Source organism: Solea senegalensis, linkage group LG5 (assembly GCF_019176455.1).
Source record: "Solea senegalensis isolate Sse05_10M linkage group LG5, IFAPA_SoseM_1, whole genome shotgun sequence".
In the NCBI taxonomy this organism is placed as follows: Eukaryota; Metazoa; Chordata; class Actinopteri; order Pleuronectiformes; family Soleidae; genus Solea; species Solea senegalensis.
In genome coordinates this window covers 715,590-731,002 of record NC_058025.1, presented here as the reverse complement: position 1 = coordinate 731,002, position 15,413 = coordinate 715,590, and the positions used below count along the sequence as shown (strand labels likewise).

Sequence of the window (15,413 nt, the reverse complement as noted above, 5' to 3'; positions counted from 1 at the left end):
AACAATGATGTATATAAACAATGATGTATATAAATAATGATGTATATAAATGATGATGTATGTAAACTATGATGTATATAAACAATGATGTATATAAATGATGATGTATATAAACAACGATGTATATAAACAATGATGTATATAAACAACAATGTATATAAACAATGATGTATATGAACTATGATGTATATAAACTATGATGTATATAAACAACGATGTATATAAACTATGATGTATATAAACAACAGTAATAGAAAGCACAACAGTAACGCAAGCAATGATGTATATAACAACGTGTATATAAACTATGATGTATATAAACAACGATGTATATAAACTATGATGTATATAAACAACAACGTATATAAACAATGATGATGTATATAAACAACAACGTATATAAACAATGATGTATATAAATAATGATGTATATAAACTATGATGTATATAAACAACAATGTATATAAACAATGATGTATATAAACAATGATGTATATAAACAACGATGTATATTTAAGAAGCTGAAAAATGACAGAAAGTAGAAAAATATTCACAATTAAGAAGCTGAAAATGACAGAAAGTAGAAAATATCACATTTACAAAGTTGAAAATGACAGAAAGTAGAAAATATTCACATTTAAGAAGCTGAAAAATGACAGAAAGTAGAAAATATTCACATTTAAGAAGCTGAAACGATCAGAAATCTTGGTTTACTCATGAAAAAAGCTCTTCTCTGCACTATAGTTTTGCCATTCACACCCATTCACTCACACATTGGGTAAGTGTCTTGCCCAAAAACACACCGGCTGTAGACTGGAAGAGCCGGGATTCAAACTCCCACAACCTTCCACGTGTAAGACATTTTCCCAGTCACAAGATACACAAGACGACGTCACATTTAGTGTTATTTATTGTCACTCAATAAAACATTTATAGATAAATACAATGTGCAGGAAAACAAATGACTGCATTTTACATATTATTACAAAAGAAACACTTTTGTAAATTGTCATAACTTTCAAATGCAAAAGAGATTTCAATGGTTTACTTTTCTCACATGATATGTTGATTATAATCTTGTGTGTGTGTGTGTTTGTAATCATCCTGGTGTCGTTTCAACATCATCGTTCTTTGTTTGCTGGGGAAAGTGCACGTGTGACGCGTGAACATTACGTAAGACGCTGAAACTCAAAAGTAGAGACGTGTACGACGTGAATCAGGCCTCAGCTCAGAGGAGGTGACACATTAAGTTTGTCTGTTTAGCCTCAGGTGCAGTGGCTGTTGGCTGTGGGCGGTCGACTTGTCACGTCCTCCGCGGCGATCCTGTTCCTACCACGGGTTCTTACCAACCGCGGAAAAAAGGCGTAGCCCTGACACACCTGTAAAAATGAAGGTATGAGTCCTGTGGTTAACCTCACAGTTACATTTCTCTCATTCTTACATGATCACATTTTAATTAAAAAAGAAAACAACTCACTGGACGTGCTTCATCGCTGAGGCTTTACGCTCGGCGAGTGGTCCGGTGTCAGTCGGGCATCTGTGTCCCCGTGTCCCACTTAGTCTCCTGCTGAGGACGCCGACCAGCAGCTCAGTGTGGGAGCGCCGGCGGGGCCAGATGGGCAGAGTCCGATTAAAGAGTTGTCCTGACCTCCCTCATAGACGGCTCACTGTGCTCCGTGCCCGGGCGCCGGCACAGAAGGAGTGTTTGTTGTTGGTATTAGGAGCTAAACGGCTTAACGGTAAGCAGACGTGCTTTCCAGAGGGTCCAGTGAATAGTTTTGACATTCTGCCAGATTCTGAGAACCCGAGGTGATCGAGGGTCACTTCACCGGGCGAGGCGGCGGAGACGGAGAGCCCCCGACGAGGGACTTCACTATAATTAAGAGGCACAGGTGTCTAAAAGTTCATTGTCGTTCTTCATCAAGAGGAAATAACTGACTTTTTATTGACTGATTTTTTATTTAAACAACTTGGGTCATAGCCATACAACTGCGTTCTTATTTAAAAAAATGTCATTTTCAGATTAAAAAGATCTCACAAGATCTTTTACTTTGAACGTTCTTTAAAATGTCTGCCTTTTCATACACGCGGAACCTCCCTAAACGACCTGTATGTGGCGCTGTAACGCTGCCACGGGAGCATATAAACAGGTAAAGCTCCAGAATGCAAGAAAATGACACCCAAAGTTGAAAAACGGCTGGTTTGTGACCGCTTCTCCATGAACAGCATTTTTAGGGGTCTCAAAATTCAAATAGAAGCTGATGGAGGATAGAAAATAAGAGGTTAAATAATAAGGAGAAACGTGATTGATTTACCACAGGACAGTGAAAGCAACACACATACGACATAAACACAACCGACCAAGGTGGATTTTTATCCAACTCAGTTTATGTAGATAGTATAATTAGTGGTTAGACTTCAACAACACTTAATAAAGAAGAAGTGGTTGTTGTTGTTGTTGTTGTTTATGGTGAATCTGAGGCTAGAGAAGGTGGTTCCTCCTGGATGTAGCGCTAATTCCGTTAGCCGTAAAAATGAGCTGCAGCTTACGCTAGTTTGGACCGGGCCTGGACGACAGGTCTTCGGCGTCAGCCGCACTGTGGTGTGAACACAGCGTCTCATTGTCTGTGTGTGTCTATCATGTCTCTGGCACAGGACCAGGACAACATAAACATCGCGGGGTGAAGACGGATCGTCGCTGTGGACGCCAAGTCCTGACTCCCACACACTCAACCCGGGTTCCAACCTGAGGCGTTTCCACTGGGTGAGAACTCAACCAACGAGAGCGTTGTCCTCGTGTTTGCCGAGTGTGCGTAAAATCAACCCGAGGACGCCGTCACACTAACTTTATGACCAAAACACACAAAACTCGAGTGGATTTTGGTCCAGATAAGTCGGCGCACAAACAACGGCTAACAAAAGTACACAAACTGAAGGGAAAAAAAGAGCCAACTGCACTCAGATTAAGTTGAAGTAGCGCTGCTAACAGACTGTGTCAACTGTGAGCGCAGTCCGAGATGAAGGGCTACAGTAATCCCCTCAAGCCTGTCAATTTCCCTAATCTCCTGCTTTTGTTGTTGCTGCAGCACAGAGGAGGGTGTGACAGGGTCAGGGGTGAAAGTTAAGAGCCTGGATGGATGGAGGAGGAGTGGACAGATGAGGTTTCATGTCCTGAGAAGACTGGGCCTGGAACCTCCACTTCCACTGCAGCCCCTGCCCCCCACCCCAGCACCAGGGACGAGATAAGAGTGGAGGTGGAGGAGGAGGAGGTGGAGGAGGAGGAAGGTGGGCCGCTCTGGAAACATACACACCAGTGTCTGAGTCACAATGGTCAAGGGTCAATGGGTGAACTTCCAGCAGAGAACACCTCTGCATACTGTTGATGTCATCACACACACATGCTCACACATGTTCTTTGGTTGAGTTTCAGTTCTGAACAAAACACAACGTCTGTGAATTCAGCTGGAGGTTTTTTTTTTTACTTTTCTTATCACCAAACATTTGCATCCAAACAAGAGCTTCAACGGCAAATCTCTTTGGGGAATTGACTTGTTGTTAGGGCAGCAAAAGAAAAAATACAAAAAAATACCGCAATAAGCGATGAAATTAGACAAATATGAAGGTTTAAAAGTACAAACGCAAGACTACAACTCGAATAAGCAGGAGTTTTACAATGTTTTAAAATGAACAGTGTGGAAGTAAACAAAGAGCTGTGCTCTGCTAAGGTAGCTATGTTAGCTTACCTCAAAGCCGAACTGGAAACCCGATTTGTTCCACGCAGGTGTGAAGTGTTGCTACTTCCTGTTCAGACCTGAACTCAATCTAACGATCTAACCGCCTTTTTTCGTAAAAAGGAAGTCGATTTTTACGTAGTATGGAACAGGCCGACATTAGCGGCCTGTTCCCAGGCTTTGTCACCTTACTACCCATAATGCAACCTTCCTTAAAGGGACAGGACATTCCACCATCTTGTTTTATTTGATATTTTTGATCAGTAAAATGGTTTTAATTGCATTTTAGTTGGACTATTAAGATACAGCTAAGTAGCAGTCCTTACTGTACTAGTCAAGCAATGAGAAAATAATCCATAAATTAAAAGATTTGTTGTTTTACCCTTTGAACGCAGAGCATTTAGGCTGTTTTTTACTGTGACTATGTTAAAATGTTTAACTATATAAACACAAAAGTACTTTATTTTATTTTTATTTGTCTATTTTGTGACGTGTGCATGCGACTCTTCTTTTAAACACGATATAAAATGAGTGAGAACTTATAAGATGTGACTTATAAACACACACACACACACACCCAGGATGTCCATATAAGGAGTTCCATGAATTATTCCCATGGTAATTTACCACAGACCTGTGCTAAAGAAATGTAGGCTTTGCTTTTGCTGAACAGAAATGCTTCATGGATGTCGCTTTAGTTTGTCAAACTAGTTCCAAACATGTTGTGGCAACAGCCGAGACAGCAACACAGAGTCCTGGAGAGACTCTGAATGTACCAAGAGTTGCACAAACATCTCATGAATGTCGACCGACAAGAAATAAAAACGGCCGCACCAGAAAAAGGAAAAGAAAAAATTCAAGAGAATGACGTCTTGTAAGCCAGCAGAAACGCCCACACTCTCTTTCTCTGCAGCGTTTTCCTTTTAATGGAGGTGTGAAGGTCCCTCCCTCTGGCCAAATACCTGTGGGATTATTACCGTGCAGCCCGAAACACGTCCGTCCAAAGAGAGCCCGCCCACAATCTGCGTAAAAAAAACAACATCCAAGTCAGGGCAGCGGAGAAATCCCCGGCCTTTATGAGAGAGGCGACTGCAGGAGATGAGGTTGCACTAGCATGTCTTCTCCTCCGTGACCCCGGGGGGTGATAGGTTGAGAACAGTGGCTCGCATTGTTTGACTGTACCACTCCCCGCCTCCTCTTCACCCTGTACCCCACCCAGCTGAAGATCGAGTTAACTCTTGCCTGCGGTCACTCCACCTCTCAGGAACTCAATCCGACACTGCTCTGCATCTCCCTCCCGGGGGGGGGGAGGAGGGGGGGGGAGGGGACAGCTGGTGAGAGGTTAAAGCTTCAGCCCCCTTTTTTCTCTTATGATTCATTACCAGCATGAGCTGAGCTGAGGAGAATAAAGGCCACAAAGTGAGAGGTGCTGCACCACTGCGGGCAGATATCAATCAGACGGTGTTGCTGCGATTGTGCACTTTGAGCTTACGCGCTCCTCCGAGAGCTAACGCACACGCAAACGTGCTCCTTGGGCGTCGTGTGATCATCGCTTTGCGTGTCAGTGGCCTCCGTCAGACCTGGCGTGAACAGAGGATACGTTTTCATCAGCTTTTGTGCAAAAAAGTCTAATTCACTTGTCACGGCAGCAAAAAGAGGCCGACAAGTGACAAATAAAAAAAAATACCGGAATAACACAAAACAGGACCGTTTCACACAAGTTTTAAAAGTAAACAAAACAGGAGAGAGTGCAGAAACAGAGGAGCTGCCGAAAAAAGAAGATGAAGAAGAAGAAAAGAAGCAGTGTTTGAATGGAGCAGCCATCTTGGAATCCTAACTCAGTTGTTGTACATGAGGTACATGAGATGTGTCTTTGTGTCGATGAGGAACCATTAGAAAACCAGTGTGAATATTGTGGCGACAAAGGAACAGATTAGGACCAAAAAAACAAGACGGCGGCGCCGTGCGTCACAGGACGCGAGGCGAGGACGTGGTCTTGCGTTTAAACTGGAATCTTTGCGTCAGAGGTCGTGATGTAGGACCCAAATTATCCCAGAACAAAGCCCAAGTACAAGGGTAGAGTAAGAAAAACATACAAAAGATCCAAAAAACACAAGAGAACGGGTCACGAGGCGAAAACCAGCAGCAAAAACAGGCAAATGTGTCTGAAATATCACCAAGACAGTTTGTATGTCATTGTTTCTGCCTCAGTCTTTATGTTCCGTGTTTGTCATTCACCAATCTCTACTTTTAAACCTACTTCTGAGTCTCATGTGTCGTCGAACCGCGTCCAAACGTGTGAGCGGACCTCGGTGACACGGGCGTGTGTGTGTGTGTGTGTGTAATGTACGAGTGTGTGTGTCGTGTGTACAGAAGGAAGAGAGGTTCCTTTGTCTTGTCCCTGATGCTAAGGGGCAGAGCCGGGGAGCAGGGCCGGGCCAGCGACTCATAAATCACAGCAGAGGATAGAGAGTAACAGCTCAAATTAAGATAAAACCCCCTTAATTATCAGCTAAACAGCCTGGTGTCCCCTCGCTCCCGGGGCTATCTGTCACCCAGCAAGCAGCCACAAGCACCGGGGACACACACACACACGCACACACACACACACACACACGCACACACACACACTTAAAACAAACACTATCTGTCCTCTGTGTACCAAATATACACACAACATGAGCAAAGACGTGTCCAAAACTTCACCACTGCCTCCAGGTTCACCTGCATATCTCTGCCCCAACATGTTGCTGTCAATCAAATTAATTTATAGCCCACCCACCCCCAACACACACACACACACACACACACACACACACACTTACTCTCCTCCGCCTTTTCTCTCTTTGCTTATTCACTGCACCAATTATCATTACCCTAATGACTCCTCAATGGCCCTCAGTCCTCTCTCTTTAACCCTCCTCCCCTCCTCCTCCTCCTCCTCCTCCTCCTCCTCCTCTCTCAATTTGCAGCCCAATGAGATGTCCTGGCATTCCTGTGTGTCACACACACACACACACACACACACGGAGCTATTCTTGTTAGGACACGGCACTGACTTCCATTCATTTGAACCAGAAAAGAGAGAAAAATCTGATTTTCTTGAAAGTTAAAGGACAGAATCTGGCTTTTATTTTCCAAAATTTCATTCAAGACACATTTAAAGTGGGTTTGAAATGCAAATCCAATCGATTTCTACAGATGTGTCTCAAGTCTGAACTCTCCGACTGTGCAAATCGGATTGTCAATTTATCTTCTGCGTCACGATGACGGGGGTCCGGAGAGAGAGACTCTGCATCGCACGGGGAAATCTCAGTGACTCCCCAGAGACTTGACAGGGCCGTTTCCTTTTATACGTGCATCCTCGTTTAAAAGCAACGCGGCTTCAGCAGATTATGTCTGGACGGATCTGATATGAGATAAAACAAAAATCAAGTCTTCAGAAGCCTCAGCATTTCAGGGCATAAGCTCTATAGCGCCCCATGAAGTCGGGTCATGGTCAGACAAAAGTCAGCAAATCGGGACGAAATTTGGTGAGTGTGGAAGTTTCCTGAGGAAGTTTTTGGGAATTTTTGACATGAGAGAAAGTGGTCAAATTTGCGTTAAATGCTAAATTTTTTGATTTTTTCTATCGTGTCCACGTCGCACATAGTTGTTCCAATTTTAACCAAACTTGCTACACATGTTACTCATGATTCCAAACAAATTTATAATTCCATTCCATATCTTCCATTAGCTCCGCCCACTCAGAAGTCGGCCCTTTTAGACAATGATAAATGATTAGCCCTTTTTTAAACAAAAATGGCTAATCTATGCATTTGAACGAACTCGTCCTAGCATGTTTGAGCTATCCGCGTCAAACTCGGACCATATGTTCTCGACGTGTTAATGACTAAAAGTCATCAAAGGATTTTCTGTACGGCAAAAGGCGTGGCCTCAGCGCGCCGACAAATTCGACGTTAAAGTGGCACGTTTAAAATTCCCCTTTTTGAAAGCTTTAACGTTGAACAACGTTCCAGGACTGCCTGGAGCTACTTTCCTTTGAAATCAGAGGGCAACACAGGCCAGTTCGGGTGCAGTTAAACATATAGCTGTGAACGTAGTTATCAGTATTATTTGGCTTTCATTTCAGCTCTGGTTTAAGTCGCACTAAAAAATTGCTGTTGTTGTTTTTTTGCTCATGTCATGTAAACGTTCTGACGCTTTAAACCAGAAAATGTCCTAAAGAGTTAAAGTGCACACACACACACACACACACAAGCAAGCAGCTCCCCAGAGATGCATTGTGAGGCAGTAGGTGGAGAAGTTCAGCGACCCCGGAATCCTCAAAGCTGGAGTGAGTGGTTAAAGCACACTCAGTGTGTGTGTGTGTGTGTGTGCGTGTGTGTGTGTGTGTGTGTGTGTGTGTGAGCACATATTTGTGTCAGAGACAAAGTAAGAGGAGAAGAGAGAGAGAGAGAGAGAAAAAAGAGAAGACACCAAAGAACTCTATCTTGGCATTTGTGGTGTTCTAATGTTCTTTGTGTTTTTTCTTTCTTTCTTCAGCTGCTCCTCTTCTTCTTTTTCCCTCCTCTCTCTCTCCTCAGTTCTCTTGGAGGCAGCGTATTGATTTTATATTAGGTCTGCACTACCATCTGGCTGCTTTTCATTCCTCTGTTTTTATAAAGCGAGAGGAACAGAGACAGAGAGAGAGAGAGGAAGAAGAATCATTGTTTTAAATAAAGACGGTGACAGAAAGGGAAGCATACAGATGAGAGTGTGTTTTTATGTGTGTGCGTGTGACAGAGATGGAGTGTGTTTGTGCTTCACCACACAGTTTGTGTGTGTGTGTGTGTGTGTGTTTTGTGTTACACTCACGCATGTGGGCACAGAAGGAGCGGTGGCAAACGGGCGAACCAGCACAAGTAGTAAATAGCTTCGTTCCTCGGCCGTTCCGGGCGTTTTCACCGGGGAATCTCTTCACACGCGTCAAACACCCACAAGTCGCCTCATCCATTTCCAGTGGTTTTGACCCATGAAATGAAAAAAAGGGACAGAAAAGAAAACACACATCGTCCCCAGGAGAAAACTCTCTCGGCCCCTGAGAGCAACAAATCTCCATCTTTCCCTTCGTATCCCCGGGGAGTGAGGTGAGCGAGCACACGCTGGTTCTTGGTTTCCCTCCCATCACTTATTGATTTCTCTTGTCAATGTATGATTGTCTGATGCCAAATATTTACCGTCCTGCCACAGAATCGATCTGAGTATTCTGAGTGAGAGGCGGGAAACTGAGGTGGGCCTTTGTTTGGCCTCATGTTTTGACGTCATCAGAGCAGTTTGTCTCACTACAGTTCTAAATGCAGTGAGTTGCTGCCACATGATAACACACAGTGAAACTGGTGTACCTGCATCATTGAAGGCAGTGGAGTGTTAGCACATAGCAACACCTGCGGGCCTTTAAACACAATGTAAAAGAAAACAGTGACAAGAAATGCTAACAATTTTAATGTTATTTCTGCTTCTGTTTGTTCTTCCTGAAGTGAGGGAGCGTTTGTTTGTACGCAGCAGCACCGAGGTGGGCGGGGACAAGGTCTACTCACGCGTCAGCATGCTGTAGTATCCCACGTCACCGGATGATGCTACGCCAGGTGGAGGCTCGGATGATTATCCTTGGCGACGACTTATTCTTTTTTCTGCTTGGTGAGCGCGGCTTAATACTCCACCTACTGGTAGGGGTGGAAGTTCACTTCGCACATGCGCGGTCCGCGCGCACCCAACACACTCACGCCAAAATCAGCAAACAGCACCAAGAGCGCGCGACGGGCGTTGGGTCTGGGGCCTTTAATTGCTAAATGACGCCAGTTTTACGCTGCGTTCCATTTGCGTCCAAACTCAAAACTCAGGAAACTCGTTGGAACCGGGTAGCAAACGTATCTCTGGCTAACCATTTCCTGCCAGCGTTAAAACTGGAGTTGTTCGGGAAACAAACACAATCTAGTGACCTGGTGCCGTGTTAAATGTTGTGACTGGTTTGACATTCGCATGGACTAACGCCGAAGTTTATGTCACGCGTAAACTACGATCCAAGAGTCTGATCCTCTTTGGCGTGACAGATCAGACAGAACCACCTCAGATACATCAGATACCACCAGAGGTCACAGAAATACAGAAGGAGAAAAACCTGTGAAGAACAGAGAGACAATGAGAGACAATGAGAGACGCCAATGGTGCCAATTTTACATTACCATGCGTGATGATGTCACCGACACGAGCAGGACGTCATTGAGTGTGTGTGTGGGTGAAGTGGGCGTCGGTCAGTGGCAGGGATCCGGGACAGTTCTGTGATTAATGGCCGGGGACGCGCCCCACTAATTGTGGTTCCTGACACAGGCACACGTCGCCCAGACAAAGCAGGACAGAGCCGGAGCGGGGAGCGCACGCTCAATCACCTTCCAGCAGGAAGAAGCCCGTGTGCCGCACCGCTCTGCTCCGGTGGGGGGTTCGGAGGAAAGAGAGGTCACAGGGATATCTGTGTGATGACAGTCGGGGGGGGGGAAGACAGAAGAGGAGCACAAGTGATGGGTTAGAACGCTCGCCTACGGAGTCCCCAAATGTGTCAGGAACCAGACGTGTCCCAAGTTTTAAGATTTGATTGAAGACAATAAGATACTTACTTGTCCGCACTTGCACCACCATTGTGACGTCCTACTAGACAGACATAAGAAAGAATCAGACATTAAAGTACATAAAATACATTAAAGTACACACTAAATGCATATTTAGGGGTTCTGTACTCTCCAAACTGCTGGGGACAGAAATGTACTACGATGTTTTTTAACGAAACAATGGGTAAAAAATGTATTCAGACAGGAATTTGGAGGATTTTACTTCCTTAATTGTTATACTTTTGTGTTTTGTGTTAAGTTGTTTTTGTGAATGTGTATGTTACAACAGGAACTAGAAAGTTAGACTGTCCTAAACTTAAATTTAAATAAGGGTCTACTTTATCCTCAATGAATTTGAATTTAAAATTTTTAAATCTGGAGTGTGGAACTTCATGCCCCTGTTGTAACAATTTTGGTGGCCCGTGGTTGTGTGGAAGGAAATTGGGCTCGTACGTGACGGGTCACCGGGTGAAATCCCGGGACAAGTGAAGGGCCGGAGTGAGGTACCCAACTACCATTGTTCCCCAGGCGCCTGGTTTGGGTGTGCAAATAAATCTAACTTTATATCACCACTGTTTTGATGATTGATTGTTTTTTTTTTTGCATCATTCAAAATAAAATATAGTCCAAGAACTTCCTCCCAAACTATGATATCCCAGGTTTGTTAGATTCTAAGGAGTCCAACCTTTTGACAAACTGAATTTCTGTAATTTAATAGCGTGAAAGTGTCTTTCAACTGACCAATGGAGTCTAAAAGACAGAAATCCACGGCCCCAAACATGCAGACGCTTTGTGCCGCTTCTCCACCTGCAGGTTTTCCCTTTGAGACCGAGGACAGATGGAGGTTGTGAATTGGCTTCGGCGAGCGACTCCAGACTCTCAGCTCTATCAAGAAGAAATCCCTTTACAGGGGGAGGGACGCGGACTGTTTTCTTATTGTTGCCATCAGCAAAGAGGGCGAAGTGGACTGAAAGAGTCCTGAGAACAGACAAGATCTGCCGCCGTGAGACTCAGATTACCGCAGATTGTCAACATTTTCATAATTTGTGCAGTGGGATACAGGTGGCTTTGCTTTTTGGTGTATGTCAGCGTTTATGTGTTGGCATGCATTTCTTAAGCATACCTTGGTCCCTCTGCAGCTCTGTCCTTCCTGGGTCCAAGTCATTCAGGCAGAGACAACCCCCCCGTCTTGGTCCCTCTTTGGCCCCTCAGGCCCCCCAGGCCCCTGTGAGCTTCCCACAAAAAAGTCCATAATGCAATTCAAACAATAGGCAAAGGGACAAAGAGCACATTTACACAAGTGGGGCTTTCTTTGAAAGCAAAAAGGCACTGTTTGGAAGATTTCCAAACCCCCTCCGCCCGAAAAAAAGCACCCCATTTGCCCCCTCGACACCCCACCTCTCAGTTCCCTAGCTTTAAAAAAAAAAGTTCACCATTCCAGTGATGGAGACGTGGGAGCCAAGTATGCTACACCAAGCCCAGTCCCACCCGCCAATCCACAAGCACCCCAATTTAGGCAAACCCCCTCTTTACAGGACAAAGGCCCTTTAGAGGCCGAGTGTATGTGAGGGGTCTGGTGGATACCATAGTGGCTTAAAGACCGTGGAGGCCTCTAAGAGACACTTCTTTTACTCCCTCCATTCCTCTTTCCTTCTTTCTCTCTATCTCCCTCTCTCTCTCTCAGGCACTGAAAGGTTCAGCGAGGGGTAGAAAAAGAGTTTGGAGAGAGATGGGAGGGGGCAGCAAAGCGGGCGAGGGAGGGGGGTCGAGGCTGCTCTTATGTCAACATTGTGGTATTTTCCCAAAGATGCATATCGCCTCTATACAAACAGGAGATGTATTTATAGGAGTACATAGAAAGCTGCATGAGAGGAGAGTGTTTGGCCAGGGCTCGCTGTCCGCGGCCCCCACGGCTCCATGGACGGTCTTCATGGCGAGTGAAATTGTTATTCTTTAGATGCACGTTGGCTGGGAAACACACAAGTTCTCAGGCGACCACACAGCGCTCTCCTTCCCAATATGGCTGCCACGCCGAGGGGGGAATAACGTCAAAACTGCGTCAGCCTAACCTCAGCATATCGATAACGGGTGAATGCTCACGTCTAGAAATCACGTGACTCGAGCTTCCAGGACGATTGTGTGAGGAAACTTCAGTACAACAAATATTTACCTGGTTTCTCCTTCTGTCCACTCGGGAGGAGATGGAGCCAATCCCGGGCTGACACAGGGTTCACCGTGGACGGGTCAACAGGTCCATCCTGGTGCCAACACACACAGACAGACAACCAGAGTTTCCAGTTAACCTCTGTATGGTTTTGGACTGTGGGAGGAAACCTGGGAAGAACCAACGCACACATGGGGAGAACATGTTCATGAAACTCCACACAGAAGAGCTCTTGGTCAAACTAAGTGACCCTCGTGCTAAAAGGCTAGCCACTACACCATCGTGTGATGGTCAACAAAAGTTTCAAAAAGTTTCTGGGTGACCACAAAAGAAGGATGAGAAAGTGCGTATAGGATGGCGTTAAGAAGATGCAGCACATCTTTGAAAACCAAACATTCAAAAATTCTGTAAAAGAAAACGTACATTTATGTGCTTTAAAGCAAACATTGGGAGTTAATATAAGCAGTAGGTGGCTTAAAATGTCTTAATTTTAAGGTTAATTTTCATCAGTGTGTTATTCATATTCAATATAATTGTAAAAAAAAAAAACACACTTTATACTAATTCAAATGTCATTTACAAGTTTTTACCCTTTAGAGAAGTGGGTGTATCTTTCAAAGGTAAATGCAATTAAGTGTATTGGGGAAAAGATTCAGGGAATAAAGGTGACAAATATGACATTTTTCAATAATAATAATAGTGTTTTATGCTTGAAGGAGTTTTTGTAAGAGATAAACACAAATAAAGACTCTGCTGCTGTTCTGGAAATGGCAGTAACGTCACACAGGAGGAGGAAGTATGTGTGAACTGATGAGGAAAACCACAACATTACTTCACTCAGTGCAAGAGGCAGATATTGTGACAATAATAGATGGAAGCTGTTTTTTAACTTTACATCTCCAAGTTGCACCTTCTTATCCTTCCTCTGTGGTGACCTGGGCTCAATTATCAAGGTCAACGTACTCCAAATAGCAAACGGATGCCATTTCCCTAAAATAAGCTCTTATTAAAAATGTCCAATTTAAAAGTGTCACGCTCAGACAAAACTAGTCCATCTCTTTTTTACCACACGGCTTCTATGACACTTTTTTTTTTTTCCTCCACTACAGTTAATGAGCTAGTTAAGATCTCCGGTAATTGTTTCATTCGCATACATTTACTTTAACACATTCTTAATGAAGCACATAATTGGACCGCGTGTTATTGCAGACTTTAAGTCGTTTGTCCGTGAAAGTAGTCACCAGAGCCTCACGTAACGCGTAACAATTAATGTGCACGGATTGTTGTGTGTGTGTGTGTGTGTGTGTGTGAGCATGAGGAACCTGTCTGCACAAGTCCTCGCTCGACCACAGAAGAGGTCGGGCTAAACCAGACAGGCAGGTAATGTGTCACCTCAGGAGGCTTCTGGCTCACACTGTTTGTGGCACGAGCAAACACAAAGGACAAAGCTCAGCTTGAGAATTAGTCAACAATAGAAGACGCACTTGAACCCGGCCCGGCCCTGCAAAGACAAATCTTTTGATCCATTAATTGTGTTCTTGCTACTCAGTTGTGCCGCCGCCGCTGTTGCTGAATACCAGTCAAACTAGTGTCGTCAGCGGATATGAGCGCGTCGTCCTCGTGGACAATAATGTCCTCGGCGGGACAAAGGAAAGGCAACAGATTCCCCCGGTCGTGCATGAAACCAAAATGTCCGCTTATGTACACAATGTGTGATATCTATGTAAACAGAATCGCTCAACACGTCCAATGATATATGAAGTTGAGGGTTGAATTACTCTCTGTTCCACCGCGCGGCCTTTGACCTGGAAAACAAGGAGGTCGGTTAAAAAAACAACAAGAAAAACTTGGATAAATCCAGAGCGCTGTGTGCATTTGGACTTTGGTGACTGAGTGCATGTTCTGTCAGCTTAAAGATTTCAATATTTTGAAGTCAATGGACGCTTTCTACTGCTTTATCCTTCACATGAGGGTTGCTGGAGCCAATCCTAGCGGACGTAGGGCAAACGGTGGGTTCACGCCTTTTTAAAAAATAAGAGGTTCGTACACTTTGTTTAGTATCTCACTCCCAAGTAGGCTATGTCTTATTGTATGGACAAGAAGGAAACAATAACAAGTATAATTCAAATTTGAAGTGGAATTGATCAAGTGGAAAAAGCTAATTAGCTGTTAGCTAAAGTTATTTTGGTCTGTGACATAACAAATATCTTCATTTTTTTCTTAAACTGTGTAAAATATGTCTCTCACTAATATACAGTATGAACTGTTCGTCTTTGTCCCTTCACCGCCACAATGCTAATTTGGCAAATTGTTAGCTATCAAGTTAGACTGAGTCTACGAACCTTTGGCTAACTTGATAGCTAACTTGACAGACTATCTGACAACTTTACACAGTTTAACACTCCATTATTGTTCATATTGATCTTAAACTAGGTTCAGTGTTGGGGTGAAAACTGTTGAGTTAAACTAAATTATTCTCTTGTCAGTTTTAGGATCTCAATATTTTGAAAGTTGATGGATGGATTATTTTGGTTGTTTTGGTTTGCGACGTTAGCAGTGAAACTGAAAATTCACATCAAGCTGTCAACTAGAGTTGTTTTGGTCTGTGACATAAAAAAATATCTTAATTTTCTTCTTAAAAATATGAACTGCTTGTCTTTGTTGAGTTTTTAAGCTATCAAGTTAGTCAAAGTTTCATAGACCTGACAACTTTTCCTCGTTTAAAACTCCATTATTGTTCGAGTTTTAAACTTAATCTCCTCTCTTGTCAGTGTAAGGATTCCGATCATTTGAAAGTTGATGGATGATAAAAAAATCACCCTTGGTTGGTTTGTTGTGTGAAGTTATCGGTGAAGTGGAAAATGCCCACCACTA

General features: G+C 43.9%; 2 long non-coding RNA genes across 2 annotated transcripts; both read right to left on the bottom strand.

Moving 5' to 3' along the window:
- Positions 1–956: 956 nt before the first annotated feature.
- On the bottom strand, positions 957–8,633 carry LOC122769177. The gene is made up of 3 exons (XR_006360412.1): positions 8,589–8,633; positions 1,478–1,873; positions 957–1,379 (listed from the first exon to the last, which is right to left on the bottom strand). It is a non-coding gene; the product is annotated as an uncharacterized LOC122769177 (long non-coding RNA).
- A 632-nt stretch (positions 8,634–9,265) lies between these two features.
- On the bottom strand, positions 9,266–11,349 carry LOC122769950. The gene is made up of 3 exons (XR_006360483.1): positions 11,117–11,349; positions 10,385–10,415; positions 9,266–10,239 (listed from the first exon to the last, which is right to left on the bottom strand). It is a non-coding gene; the product is annotated as an uncharacterized LOC122769950 (long non-coding RNA).
- Between the last annotated feature and the right edge of the window lie 4,064 nt (positions 11,350–15,413).